A 15,046-nucleotide genomic window follows, 5' to 3' on the forward strand; every position below is an offset into this window, starting at 1 on the left:
TTCATCGTGCATGATTAAAGGATCTCCAGGTCGGAAACGGAGGGCAGATCCCGTCAGCCTCGAGATTTCATTAGGAGATTACTTAATCTGCATTCGGGGGCGTTCATCGACCGGCCCAGCACGCAACGTGGCGTCGTGTCGCATCGCGTCGGAGAGCTAACGCCGGCATTATTCCGCGGCCGGCCACAGACTGCCCTCCTCCTAACCGTCGCGTCGATCTGAAATTCCGGGGCTTAGCCTACTTTTTCCTCCTCTGCTAAACCGTGGATTTATTTCCTTTGCCCAGCCCCTGCTCTTTTCTACCCTCCGCCTCCTCCACTTCCTCCTCTCGAGCCTTCGAGCCTTCGAGCCTTCGAGCCACGCTAATGCACGCGTCGAAATCTCTCACCTGAAACAGACCAAGAGACACGCTTCGTGAGATTCTTAAGAATGCCTTGGGGCTTCGGAGCTTCGGTGTTTCGGGTAAAGCTGAAGGGAAGTTGAAGGGAAGTTGAAGGGAAGTTGAAGGGAAGCTGAAGGGGAGGTTGCTACGGGTACTTTGGACGATATGCTCGTGTTGGAATTTCATAAGGGGCTGCTCTAAGGTAGTTGACCCGGTTCTCGATTGGAACCCAATTGTCGATCACCGAAGTAAAAACTACTATTTTAAAATATTTCGTGTGTCGTAAGTACAAGAAATAGAATGTTATTATATTTATAAACTATTTAAGAAACAGTTAAAAACAATTTAGACGTATAAACAGTGTCATCTGTGAGGTAATAATTATAATACCCGAGTAATATCAGAGTTTCAACTTTTCTCCTACTTTCTAGTCATACTGCTTAACGAAGCGCGCAATAGTTTTAATCAGTAAACTTTGTTTCGGAAGTCGGAAAAACGGTTTGGGTTATTTTAATAGTATACTTAAGTAAATATGGCTAAGGAAAAAAGGAAAGTTGTAATGTATTTACTTTTAATATTATTAATTATATGATCAACAATACCGTCCAGTTTTATGGACCTAGCCTTATTTTCGATCATTGAATTAAATTATATATAATGTTTTTTAATTAAAACATTTCACATTTTTTATTTACAAAATGACAAGGTGCTGCTAGTAAAGCATTTAACGTGCCTTATGCCACCCTTCATTCAAGGGTTAAAGGAAAATATTCCATCAATGTAAAACCAGGCCCTAAAAGTATCTCCAGCAAAGAAGAAAAATCAGAATTAATAAAATGGATTTTCCATGCGAGTCAATGTGGACTTCCATTGACGAAAGAAAATTTATTAGAAAGAGTTCAAAATATTGTACTTAAAACAAACAGGACCACACCTTTCCCAAAAGGAAGGCCATCAAAACATTGGTACAAGGCTTTTTTGAGAAGGAACCCTAACTTATCTGAGAAAATGTACCAAAACTTAAGAAAAAGAAGAGCAAATGTCAGCTTCTACATGTTGCAACTGCTGCAGCATGGAGATCATGGAATGTAATGAAAAATGAACAAAAGCAAAAAGATGAGGAGGGGAAAGCTGAAATGAAATTGCAACGACAGAATAATATTAAAATAAAAGAAAAAGTACAAGAAAATTTAAGTAGAATAAAAACAGAAAAAATCAGAATACAGACACTACTTAAAGAATTACATTCTACTCTTCAGAGAAATAAGACAGAACAAAAATTACAATTAGAGTTGAAAAGCGAAGTAGTACAGGAAAAAAAAAGTTAAGTTTAAATCGTGGAATAAAGAATCTTGAAGAGAAGATTGCAGAAAACTTAATAAGAAAGGAAGAGGTATTAAATTTTTTTGAAAATGTTACTGAAGAAGAAAGGAATATTAAAAAACAACAAAATACAAATAAGAAAACCCTTTAACCAAAAAGAAAAACGATCTCATTCATAAAGAAAACGTTAATTCGAATTAATTTCTTTCATTCATTTTGCTTAAATGCTACATATATATATTGTATTAATTAATCACAAATTATAAAATATTTTAAACGCAGTATTTTTTCATCTATAATATTATACTTAATAAATATTTATATTGTTATCAGAACTCGATAAATATGTTTAATAAAATATATAAATTTAAATTGTCTATTTTTTTACTTATTTTAATGATAACAAAATTTTTCTTAACCAACATTAATACATTTTTTCAGTGATCGAGAAGTGGGTTCCGAATATATCGAGAACTACCTACTCCCGACTCTAAAATACTGATCGACATTTGCGTTCCAAAGATTTATTTCTTTAAACTATTATATTAACAAAAAAGTTCGATTTAAATATTATTTTTCAATTTTATTTACTTCATTAATACGTAAACTTATTATCGTGACCAAATTTTGGTCTCTTTTTCCACTAGAATAATTGTTTTAACCTAATACGATCTCAACTATTCACTAAGCGATCGAGAATCAGGTGAACTACCTTATGCTAGCATGCAGGGAACTTATTATACGGTTATACGTCAGAGCGTGCATAGATTTCCAAAATCATTCCAGAAGAGCTTCCGAATTCTTAGCGTTGGTCGTTGCATCGTTGCACCGTAGGCTCCCAGGGGAACGAAGGTGATCTCGCGTAAGCGCAACGGCTCTTCTTGACACGTACACGGAGACTGAGAAAGGGGGGTAGAGAGTAACGTATGTAAATGACGGGTTTCCTTTAGTGGCGCGGTAGAAAGCTCGCGAAATTCTTTCGGGATCGTCAGTGTCCCGGAATACGAGGTTAATTTGATTTTTATCTCGCGCTATATCCGGCTCTGCACCCTCCTTCTCATTCCCCCTTTTCGCCCTGGATTCCCCTTTCGTACTAGCTGCGCGCACTACTTCACTCTCTCTCTCTCTCTGTCTACGCGTGCTCCTTTACGCCTGGGACGCTTCCCCTTCTTCTAGTTTACCATTTTTATGCTAAAACAACCATTTCGACCTCCCTCCGAGAGACACGTTCCCTCGTGCCCCCAGCGTGCAGCGTAATTGCCAAACTTTAGAAGGGGACGATGGTGCACGATTGGACCCCGCTCGCCGACACGCGTGATTCTCGCAGGAAGAACGGCCACCGCACCGCCCCGCGACGTTTTTACGGGTACGTTCGTTCGCCTGCGAGCGGGGAAGGAAACAGGAATATACGCGGGTAGATAGCGCGATTATAAATTCGCCGGGGGCGACGTAGTCGTTGCCTCGTATTTCAAGTAGGCGGGATAAATTGTGCATCGTCTGGTGTGTTGCGAATTCCGGGGGTGAAATGTCGCTTTTCGGCTGACCTAGTTTCCCCATATCATAATTCGCTGCCCTTTCGAAGGGATAAAAAAAATTGCTACGGGGACGTTTGGCCGCAATGTCGACGCTTCTGACAGCTTTCGTCCGCCCAGGTTAATCGCTTTTATACCGGGGGGGATGAAACGGTCCCCGTACGTTTCATTCGCTTTGACGCGTTCTCAGGTCCGCGGAGTTTGATCCCCTCGCGGGGCGGATTAGCCGGCGAAACGTTTCCGAAAAGTTCTTGTCGAAAGCCCGTCGGGAGTGGCTCGTCGGGTGTATAAATAAATTGCGCGAGGCCATAAATCCAAGAGGAAGGCTGCGAGCGCGACGACGGAAGCGTCCCGCGTACGTGCGCTAGGCCATCGACAGAAACGCTGCCAGTTACGCGTCCTTCCGGAAACACACAGCCCGTCCTTCCGCCGTCGCATTTCCTTTCCATACTCTGGAGGATAAATTTCATTGAAAGTTGCACGAGGAGATGGGAAACGCGTCCGCGGACGTGAAAGGTAGCCCGCTGCCACCGAACGCACGGATACGTTCGGTATTCTCTTTGCAAGCCGGCATAAATGACGGTTATCTCTCTTCTTTCACCCGTTTCACTGTCCGCCCCCCTACACCCCTGCATTCCCATTGCTGCACGGTGCTGCAGCTTTTTCTACCTTCGCGAACAGAGTTGGTCGCGATACGTTTTATGGTTTATACGTTATTAGCTCACCATTCTTGACCTCCGCGGGCTACGCGTTTCATTTCTGTAATCGCGAGCCTCGTTTCTTCTCCCCGCGCTGCGCCGCGACACAGTGGCTGCGAATGAAGCGTTTGAACCATGGAAATCCGCTGGCTGCCTCCGCGTTTAAACGCTCTCGGTCCTTTGGTCGCGGTTTTCTTCGTGACCATCTCTGCCCACCCCTGATTCAATTCTCAATCTGTTTCAGTGCTGCTATTACGCTCGTCCGAGAAGCAACGTCGGGGCTCAGCCAATTGTTCGCCAGCGGATTTACTCGTCGACATCGTATTCGCACTTGCATACTCTGATTCCGTATTCACAACTCGGCCCTCGTTGCTCCACGAATCCGAGGTGAACCACGGATCTCCGCGAAATTTTACTACCGTTTTACCGTCACGTTCTCCTTTCGTTTCACTCTTACGGCACACTTTAGCCTGGGAGTTTCAAGGTACACGAAAAAAGGACTGCTGCTGGCTGGACCTCTTCTTATTATCCGTGGACGAGAGTAGAGAGGATACAACTCAAACAGAGCTGTCTTTCGGTCTGCCTACCCCCAGACGGGATCTTTTTATTTCCGCAGAGTCAGTAGCCGCTTTGCATCGTTGTCGATGGAATATTTGCGTGGTATTTGTTGTTTCGAGGCGTACGTCGATTAATCAAGGCATTTTCATTTTTCGTTTCACGTCCAATTAGTTGCTCGTTGTTTGCCCGCGCGACTACCGGAGATAATTGTGAACAAGAAGGGAGGGCCGATGTCTACGCTGTGCGTCTTCTTTAATTAATCGATGGCTCGGACGCTTAATTAGATGGCTTGTTAACGGAAGTGTCTTCGTTAAAATATATTTACCGAAGCGCGATATGATGCTCGCCGGAACAGGACGGCGCGGTTCGCCAGGCTGCCATGAAATTAAAGCACTTGGGGGTTGGTTCTCGTTGGCCAACGATCAGCGACGATGGGATCACCGCGACGACATTTTCTGCGCAATATTCTCTGACACCGAGAAGTAACGCTGATGGACCGATGAAATTTTTACGAGCAACGTGCCACAGGGGAGCTATAAAACGATCGCGATTCCAGAGTTCTTCATTGATTGCTCTTCCATTTGCAGCTGCCCCGGTCTCTTGGAAATGGTACGTACATTCTCTCTGCAAAACACGTGATATCGTAGCCAGTTGGAATAGTAATTCGCGAAGCTGCGCAGTCTGACAAAGTGAGAATAAAAAGGGCAGATGGAAATTGTGAATTACGAACGATTAGGGCTACACGAGAGTGACTTTGATTCGGCATGCAAATGATGCAGAAGAAAGATAGGCCTCGCGGTTGCGAGGGAAAGCCAAGCGGGAGCGGGATGAGTGGGGAAAAAGAGCTTACTGGGTTGCAATTCGGGTACGGGCCGGTATGAAAAACCTTGAACGTCAAACTGGACGGCCATTAATCTTAGTCTGGCGCAAACATCGATCCCACTTCGTACACGAATACGTAATGTCGAGCTGCCCGTTTGCCGAGTGGCTGCCAGCCTCGAAACTTTCCATCGAAAGCTCGCTGGCTCTTTTAACCACTTGCTGACTCTACCTGCACCGTCCTCTCTCCTTCTCGCCCTGTTTATCTTCTAGTCTATCGTGTCCGTAGCCTTCTGTCGGTCCATCGAAAATTTCGGGAATATCGAACGCGCGCGAGCCCCGATTGCTGGCATCGCAAGTGCCCCGGCTATTGGATTTCGAACATCCTCGATGGTTTTCCAATCCTTCCCATCTGGCCTTTTGTTGTCGCGAGACAGGCGCGACCTGGCTCTGCGATTGTACCATATAGACGGAAAGGAAACCGACCAAACCATCGATGATGCAACTTCGTTAGCGTTTTCGCGTGGCTCGAATCCGAGATTTCGCACGCTGCGTGCCCATTGTGCACTGCGCACGGTCTCGGTAATTTTCCAGCGCGACTGGGAACGCGAGCAACAGAGCGCGAGGAAGCCCCGCGTAATGCTCTTACGACGTAACCACGCTATAATCTCTGACGGGAAGACCCACCAGAGCTATCTGTCTTTAAGTCTTTATCTTGCAAGTTCGCCACGACTTTCCCAAGTGTCGAGAGCGCGGGACAAGGCAAACTTCGCGTTCCCCGCGTTCTTCCTCGTGGTCGAGTGACTTTTACCGCGTACTTCGCGTCGGAATCAAGAGAACTATATCTCGATTGTATTCTGCTGCAACTCGCGAGGCAAAAATTCCACCGCTCCGCAACGTAAACACTCGCGCGTATGGCATCCCCCGTTTCACCGTCGTTTCTCAAACGAAAACAGAAATGATGCTGGAACTGTTTGCTTTTACGGAAAACCATAAACCTATCCTCCATTTACTGAACAACATTATGACGTTTCATGGCGACGTGTTTCAGGGAGGCGGGAGGACCGAAATGGATCGAGAGGACTGTCGTCAGCTGTGCGCATCTTCCAATCAAGATTTTAGTCAGTTAGCATAGAACAAATATTCCTATACGCGACAGTCGCGAGCGCGAAATACATCCACGATATATTGGCCTCGGTAGGAAGCCGCCAACCACTGCATATCGATCTCGCAAGCCCGGAACAATTTGTATCGTTGAATTATTTCGGGTCGTATCTGTGGCAACTAATGTATTTTCCCGTTTCGAGAATAGGCTGTATCGGGCACTCGATAGTTTCTGCGTTTAGATTCTTTCCCAAGTGTTAAGCAAAACTGTTTTCGGATTTTAACGGCGAGTCGTCTGAATCTGGCCACGATTGGGAAGACGAAGGAGGCTAGGAAAAATGGTGCAGAAAGAGCGAGGTTTTTGCAAGGAGACTCGTCCCATGCGTCGAGTGGCCTGCTTCAGACACAGCGGGTATAATCTCGCCGGTCCTCTCGAGCCACGTGGATCCCCCCGATAATGGAAAACATCGGGAAAACGAGTCAATTTACGTTACGTCTCGTACAGACTCTTCTATCAGGGAGATTGGTTCCGTTCGTTTGGTCCGCAGCCCTTTCAAGAAAGATTAAATCGGACAGACGAACGGTCAAACGGACGATCGCCTGGACGGGTTTCCAAGTCGGGCAGGTGTTGCGCTCGAGCATCCTGTTACGCGGCTGATGAAACGTTGCGGAATCTACTTGCGAATCGGAATTTAACGAAATCCGTTTCCAGAACCGAGCTACTGCAATTTAACGCTTCGCTGATTTCGTCGCGAGCGGAACGTACCGAAGGTTTGCGAATCACGTGTGTAATATTAATGGATGTCTTGAAGAAGACGTAAGTAAAGAGAATTTTTTATGTGAACCGAATGTTTTTATTTCGTATATTTTGACTATATTGTTCGTTTAGTATTCTTATGTCATTTCTACACTTTTTCCAAGCAATTCAAATACGAAGTGTTTCGTGTTTTATTTACAAGTTCCCCATGCGTAGAATATAAGATACCTTTTTTTCTTTTACACTTTTTTGGTAAGTTTAAAATCGCATGTTTCGTATTACGCGCGGTTACCCTATGCGAATTGTTTGGGATGGTATAGAAAATATTTAGCACACGTGCTACACGTGAGATACGTTAGAAGTGTGACTTTGAGCACGAGCAGGTCAGAAAGCCTATAGCCAATCCCGATAGCTGCTGGATGCCAATCGGGGGTTCATACGTGACCAGTCGTAAAGCTCAGATTGCCAATCTTCCCAGGTAGACAAAGGACAATTCTGCGCATCCGCTGGAAAACCATAACCGAATTTTTATTTGTTCGAATGCGTTCGGGCGAGGAGCGCGATGCGGCTGGAATAAAAATGTGTCCGGTTTTGCGCTGTGAACGTGGGTGATCGGGAATCAGCAAACTCGCTGTCGGCGCAACTTCTCCCCAGCTGTGCGCTGGAAATTCCGCGAGGCAACTATTCGACGCGAGCGTCTTTTGCAATTACGCCGGCACGAGAGGGTCCGCGTTCCGCGGGATGTGGAACGCGAAATTCGCGACCGTTTGGCCCTTAATTGCGATCAATTAGGGTGTAATCTCTGGCAGGGCCAGACCGAAAAGGGAATTTAATTAGAGGACACGCGGTCGCCTCGGGAAAACTTGCTCGGACGAAAATTAATTTTCCTTCCGTCGATCGCATCCACTTGTCTGTCCGCCAGGTCACGGACTTAATAATATCGTAAATGGCCGCTCCTAGTTCGCGGCGTGCCATTAAAAGTGCCGTCACGCACCCTCGCTAGTCTGCGCACTATCCACTCCTCCATTCCCCTGTCCTCCCTCGCTGCAGCTCGTGCAACGTGTCGTGGCAGCTTCCCTCCGAGCAATTTTCGCGAAATTAGCGCGACTTAGAATTCGCGGGCCGTCGGTCGTTCATCTTATCACCGATAAAGCCCCGGTGTAACGTTTTGATCACGTGGGATCGACGTCGACGTCGACGTCGACGAACCTGGCCCGAGGCCTCAGACGCCGTTCAGCCACGGCGATTCCCCCTTTTAATGGCCTTTCGAAGAGAACGGTGGATGTGTTGTCGTAGGCGCGTGGTATCATGGTGTGGCGTGTCAAAGACAACGAGATACTTGAATGCGAGTAGTCGCGTTGATTTCTCTCCACTTGGAGCTAATGAAACTACCTACCCCGAGTTTGTGCAGCAGATTGCGATTTAGCGCGTTCAGTCATTAGGGATGTCGCCGGGGAAAGCGGGATGTACGGGGGATGATAGAAATTGGAGCGGGCTATGTCTCTCTCTGCTAACTCCGCGCAGCCTATACAATTCGCGAATCAGAGGCGCTGCAACGCTGGATCCCTCGAAGGACGTCGATCACGCGAGGGTGTAATCGATAGCGATTTCTCTATCGTTGCTCTGTAGCCTCTACTCGAAAAGACGGTCTTTCCGGGCATCCGATGGCAGCAACTTGCTGGATAAATGAGGCAGAAGAAATCTCGATCCCACAGACCTGTTCCGTGTTCCCGACGATTGGGCAGTGGCCTGATTTTCATGGTCGACTGGCAGCAAGATAGATTAAGTATAACCCTCGTACACCTATCATCCACCTCTGTACGCGCACGCGCCCCATCGGCTTCTGCTATGCATAGGCTGGCGGAAAGAAACTGTCTTTGCTCGCGAGCCTCCGAAATTAGGCTGCTGATTCGCGCGGATTTCGCAGAAATCCCGTATCCGAGGGATTTTATTCGCGTTTCTTCTCTGTACCCCGCGAGTCCCGCGACAAAAGCCAGTACGCATGGCGAGGTAAAAATCGCTGACACTCCCCTCGATGAAATTGCTCGCAGCCGGGAATTTGTTTAACAGCGAGCCGCGGTGCTCGGTATTTATGCGGGACCGAGTTTAACTAGCGCGGTTCGATTGTATCGAGACCGAAAGGTAAATGAAATTTCATAACGCAGCCTGTGCCGGCGCGTTTTCATTTTACTCTCGATTCGTTGCGCAACAATGCAATCGCCACGCGTTGCAGTTAATCATCCATTATCCATTCCAATCAAGCAGAGAGTGCAAAATACAAGCTACCACACCTGGTGTCGCGTGTAAAACAATGTGTCTTGATTCAATTATACACGCGCATCGCAAACTTCACCACCTCCCCCTACATTCTCCATGATTTTTCATTGAATATTATTGTTTCACAGATGCTAGGCAGCGAGGAAGGCCGGCTCGCTACGCTTTAGCTGGCGTTATTCGAAAGGGTAATCGTGTCTTCGTTGGTGATGCAGCTACGTTGCGGTTAAACGCGGCGATAATTGCAACGAGCGATCCAGGACGAGCGGCTCGCATAATTAAAATGCACACATACAGAGGTGGACGGTCGGTGATTCCTAGTGAACGGCAATGGACACGTAGTTTATCAGCCGTGAGAGACGCAACGAGCGAACTATGGGGCCAGGATCTCTGGTAATGTTCTGTCGGGTGGTCGGGTGCCGAAACATCGACGCGGAACGCTCGATGCCCGTTTCCGACCACACGTACCGGAAGTTTCGCACGTTTCACCTGCGTCCCCCCGTGTTCCATAATCGCGAACACGATCCAGCCTGGCTGGCTGTGTGCGTGGGGCTCGTTCCTATCGCGCCTCCACTCTACGGATTACCTGTCAAGATCGACAGCGCGATGGTGGTTTCCTTTCGAATCGATGACCGCGTTGATTTCTATGGAAAATTGCTCGCGATCCTGTTACGCTGTTGCTGCGACGCACGCTTCGACCTTCAGGAACCGATGCCCTCCACATCGACACGATGACAATTGGTAGTAACAGATTAATTATAAACAAAAGAATCGCAAATTTCCAACAGTTAAAGATTCGATAGTACATAAATTTTGTTCGAAAAGTCGACAGTAGTACCTACATTGATTTTCTATGATACTTGAATGCATTCAAGAGAAGCGTATGTATATGCAAGAACATGTAAATTTATTTATTTGCAATTTCAGGTCGGAGGGGTTTACTATACGCATTTTCAACGACAGAGTTGCTTATTTAGTGTTTGCAAAAGGCTTTTAAATATTTATTCAATTTATGGAACCACAAATGCTAGCTAAAATAAAAGATATTTGCCAACGCCTGGCGTTGGCGTGGTGTGCAATAATTTCTTATAACTAATTAATCGTGGACATAATGATTATGAATTAATGGTCACGAGCTTTTTATACTTTGATATGCAGTACTGCGAGTACAGAAATTCATTTTGCAATTTATACACTTTTGCAGTTCATTCACTACTTCCCAATTGATGATTTTGTTTATAATTAGCCTGTTATTAACAATGCTTCGACACAGTTGCAGCTTCCGGAACGATTTTTATTAACCCTCGGCGCATCAATTCTCCCTGTAGTTTGCCTAATCCCTTTTCTCGATACCTCGCGGGGAAGGAGGCTACTGTTTATCCGATAAAGAGGATGTCGGAAGAACGGTAGTTGAGGGTTCGACGTGAAATATCCATTTGCCCGAGTAAAGTGGTTTTAATCGTCGCTGAACGGGCACGTATTCGCAGCCGCGAGACAAACTTGCACCGGCGTAATACAGTTGTACGGTTTTTCCGGAATTTACGGTAACTGGCGTATAGAGATAACCCGGAAACGTGCTTATCTCCTCCGGGAACCAGCTGCCGCAGCCCCGCTGGTACAACCCAATCTGTGTAACTCATTTTCGTTGGGACGTCGCGGTTGCGAAAGAATTCGAAAGCTGTTTCAACCCGTTCACCGTCTCCTGCCACCGAGTCGTACCATTTTAAACACTTTACGGATCTTATCCGTCGCATTATAGAGTGGAGTAAAGGATGTAAATATGATCGAACAGGAATCTCGCGTGCTTCAGTCCCGGTCTAATATCGAGGAAAGAAGCGAGGCAGTCGAGTCTGTAACTTAGGAGGCTGGTAAGAGTCACCCAAAAATGAGGCCTTTTTTAGCCTCTTTTTAGTCCCACGAGTTTGGAACGGAATTTTGAGCCAAAAGATACCTTATGATGAGACATTAACCGCAACAAATTTTCGAGTTGAGGTGACAATTAGTTTCTGAGATATGGAAGGTTAAAGAAGTGAAAATTCGTTAACGCGTCAACACATACGCTTCGATGTACGAACTTCAGGGTTTTTGCTGACTACTAACAACGAATTTGAGCTTAGATTTTCAAAATTCACAATGGCCGATTCAACATGGTCGACGATATATTAAAAAAACACCCACTACACAGATATTTATTTTCTTGATTTTTATTTCTTTTCGTGAATTTTGAAAATCTAAGTTCAAATTCGTTTTTAGCAATCAGCAAAAACCTTGGAAATAATTGTTTAAATTATCGGACTGGTATAAAAGTCCGTACATCGAAGCGTATGGGCTGACGCGTTAACGAATTTTCACTTCTTCGACCTTCCATATCTCAGAAACTAATTGTCACCTGAACTTGAAAATTTCGCGTGATTGATGTCTCGTCATAAGGTATCGTTTCGCATAAAATTCAGTTACAAAATCGCGAGACCAAAAAGACGCTATTTTTTGGGTCACTGTTTAGTAACTGCTCGCGTAGAGTAATTATCGGGGGATAATGGATTGGCCAAGTAAGTAGAACGAACGGTTCATCGGATTCGCGAAAAGCTTGCCCGTGTGTCGAATAATTTTCCCGATTTCCCAGCGGCTTCGTAACAGGCGCGTGCGCGTGCACGCGCGTATCGCGTTACAATAATTTACACTTGCCCCGAATATTCTCTCGTTTTAATCGGCCTGTCTCGAATTAGCCGGAAATTTATATTTTCAGCTGCGAGCCAATTAAACCGGCTCTATACGTTCTATGTAATTAAATCGTCGCGCATAAATGGTTCTGTTCGGCGGCAGCGGGGTACCGTTCGAATATAAAACGTGAGCGGACTCACTTTTGCGCGCCGCCCTAGTAAAGCTCGCGTACTCCCGACTTTGCTATCCGAATTGGGCCACCGAAAATGTTGATCAGGGGTTGTCCAGTCGCGGAAAATGGGAGGCGTGGCCCACGAGTGCGCGTCAAGTCAGATTTTTCCCAACGTTTCGCGTGATTCCGCGTAATTCTGCGTTTCCCCGACTCGTGCCGATTTCTCTTTGGAAGCGCGTCCGGTTCGGCGCACCGACAGAATAATGAATAGAGCCGATGTCGATGCGAAAATTCGCGTGCGCCAGCCACGCGTCCAACGGCATTATAAATGCATTTAGCTCTCGCTAATGCGACTAACGGGCACGACCGTTTATTATTCACGGGATTTAATGCGGTAAAGAGGCTGCCTTTTGATATAACGCATCGATCATCGCAATGGTCACGCGGCACTCTCGCGAAAAATGCAGCTTCCGCGGCGATAGCACGTCGCGCGTTATCTTTTTGCATCGGTGTGTGGAACGAGATGGCACAGTGAACATCCAGAGCGGGCACAGGACGGGTGGCTGTTGCACCAGCTGTCCAGCAACGCGATTAACCAAGAGACTACATTAAACGCTAACCCATGCTTTATTAACCTCTCCCCACTCTATTGTGAGACAGAGTTGCGCGAGTATCCATTACTTTCCGCTCGGAATTTGATAAATTCGCCTGGGCGAACGCTGGTGATGAGTTGAAAAAATGGCTGCCGTTGACCCGAATGTTTCGGTTCGGTTCGATCGAGTCGATGAGAAAAATAGGCTCGCTTCCTTCGGCGATTTCCCTCGCGATCCATCGCTCTTCCCTTTATCGTTCGGGCATAACAATGCTCGTCGCGCGGGTACGATTTCCGACCCTGCTGTCCGTCGAAAAAACGAATTAATCAGCAGCGAGAGGCTCGAGGTTTTTTCGAACGTTGCCAGCCGCGCGCCAGGCTTACCGATCGCCGCTCGGTAGAGGGACCATTCACGAGGGTGGCTTTCCGCGACTCGCGGCCACGCATTTATACGTCGCTGGCTCGATGACAAATTACCGCGGCGAAATTACGAGCTCACGCTAACGAACAACCGCCGTGGAATTTCGCCGCGTAATTTTTCCATCCCCTGTCGCTGATCGCTTCAATTTCCATCGGTCCCCCCTGCTACGATAAACCAGCGCGCGTCTTTTTCACTTCCTTTTTGATATATAGCCCCGGCCGGCTGTAATTTTTCACGCGCCTGCTCGACGAATGGACGAGCGGACTAGTGCGGTAATGAAACGAAAGCGCGTCAATTACAGGCAAGATTTCCCCCAGTTTTTTAACGATCCTCGACGCCGGACGAGCGTTTCCTGTTTTGCCCTCTCATTTTTTGGCTACCTTTGGATACCTCCGTTTATTAAAGTTGCGCCGACTATTTAGTCGAATTCTATTTGTCTGTTATTACTCGCGACGTTGCAGTAGGTGCAAAGAGTAAGGGTTGCTCGCGAAGTCGCGTCGTTTCTGAAGACGAAAGAGAGTCGGAGGCACGAGCTTTTAGCTGCGATCGGAATTCTACGCTGCGTGTCTCGTGCTCGTAGCGACGATGAGCCTTCTCCTTGTAAAATCAAGGAACTGTATCACGTGTTTCGCAACCGAAACGAGAACGGGTGCTTAAGGGTGGAATGGGCGGAAGGGGTTGGGGGAGCGAAGAGGCGGAAAGAGAAAGCGGAAGGCGGAAGGAAGAAGCAGCGGTAGTTGAGGAAAGAGGGCTGATTCGGTGGCACGGACCAATATAAATGCAAAAGCGATTCGGTTCATCTGGAAGCCCCTGGCGCGGAGGGGTGCACGAAAGGTTAAAAACACGAAAACCGGATCCTATTGGTATTCCACTCGGTGCTACCGGAAACCTTGGGATGCAGCTTGTCTTTCGATCGGGAGACCTTCTACGTTCTTTACGTCTCGTTAGATCAGCTCGGTGAAACGAATCCACAAAGCTTTTCTTCTCCCGGCTCGCTTGTCGAGCGCCCTCCGCGGGCAAGTGCGGGCTGGGACGTTTAAATTCGAGATAATCCACGGGAGAGGGCTGCCCCCGCTACGCCTAATTGCAGACAGCGACGTCGCGTTGGACGCGAAGATTATGTGGGGCACGTTTGAATCGTAAAGTTGGACAAAGGGACGGTGTCCTCTGCACTGCGGTAATTCACCGTTACAGCCGCGATCGCACCTAGGGGAGAAGATTTCACGGCTCGACTGCCCAACGAACCTTCGCAAAAACCCTTTTGCGCTTCCCGCTCCCGATAAAACTGTTATTAGTTTCCACGCTCGCCATCGCTCGGTTCGCCAGCGACAAACGCGACCCTCCTCTCTCTCCCCCGCCCAAATACTTTCCACTTGGAACCGCTTTGTGCGCCGACCTGTCCATCGTATTTTTGAAAAATTAAAATCCCGCTGCCCTCCGCTCGAAATGCTGTCGTTGGTCGACATTTTCCTCAGCCAGCTATCAATCACCCCTCGTTGCGTCGACACAATGCGATGGACAGGCGACGAATGGGAACCACGGTGATCGCAATGAATCAGTACTATCCAGACAATCGGAGCACCGAAAGAATTACTCTTTAAGATGGATCGTGCGAGTGAATATCAATAGTTGTGGAAGAGGTAGTAGAGGTAGAAGCTTTCCATTCAAAGTCCCTACTTCGAATCCATTCCCTATTCGAAAAAACGGCTTGAAGCTTGAAACTTTTTTTCGGCTTTGCTCCTTCTTGCCGCAG

At 47.1% G+C, this 15,046-nt stretch overlaps 1 protein-coding gene and 1 long non-coding RNA gene across 6 annotated transcripts in view; one reads left to right on the forward strand and one right to left on the reverse strand.

Annotated features, from left to right (window-relative positions):
• LOC143373724 (uncharacterized) overlaps positions 1–7,298 on the forward strand; it is a 79,247-nt gene extending 71,949 nt beyond the window's left edge. Inside the window, exons 3-5 of one of the 3 annotated variants that reach the window (XR_013086518.1) lie at positions 4,180–4,552; positions 4,665–5,106; positions 6,708–7,298. This is a non-coding gene — a long non-coding RNA (uncharacterized LOC143373724). Of the gene's footprint in view, positions 1–4,179; positions 4,553–4,664; positions 5,107–6,363 lie in introns of all 3 variants that reach the window. The other 2 variants (XR_013086516.1, XR_013086517.1) reach the window with 2 other exon arrangements.
• Cpx (synaptic transmission protein complexin) overlaps positions 1–15,046 on the reverse strand; it is a 182,698-nt gene that overhangs the window by 62,107 nt on the left and 105,545 nt on the right. The window lies entirely within an intron of this gene.

The sequence above is a fragment of the Andrena cerasifolii genome, chromosome 10 (genome assembly GCF_050908995.1).
Source record: "Andrena cerasifolii isolate SP2316 chromosome 10, iyAndCera1_principal, whole genome shotgun sequence".
NCBI classification, from domain to species: domain Eukaryota; kingdom Metazoa; phylum Arthropoda; class Insecta; order Hymenoptera; family Andrenidae; genus Andrena; species Andrena cerasifolii.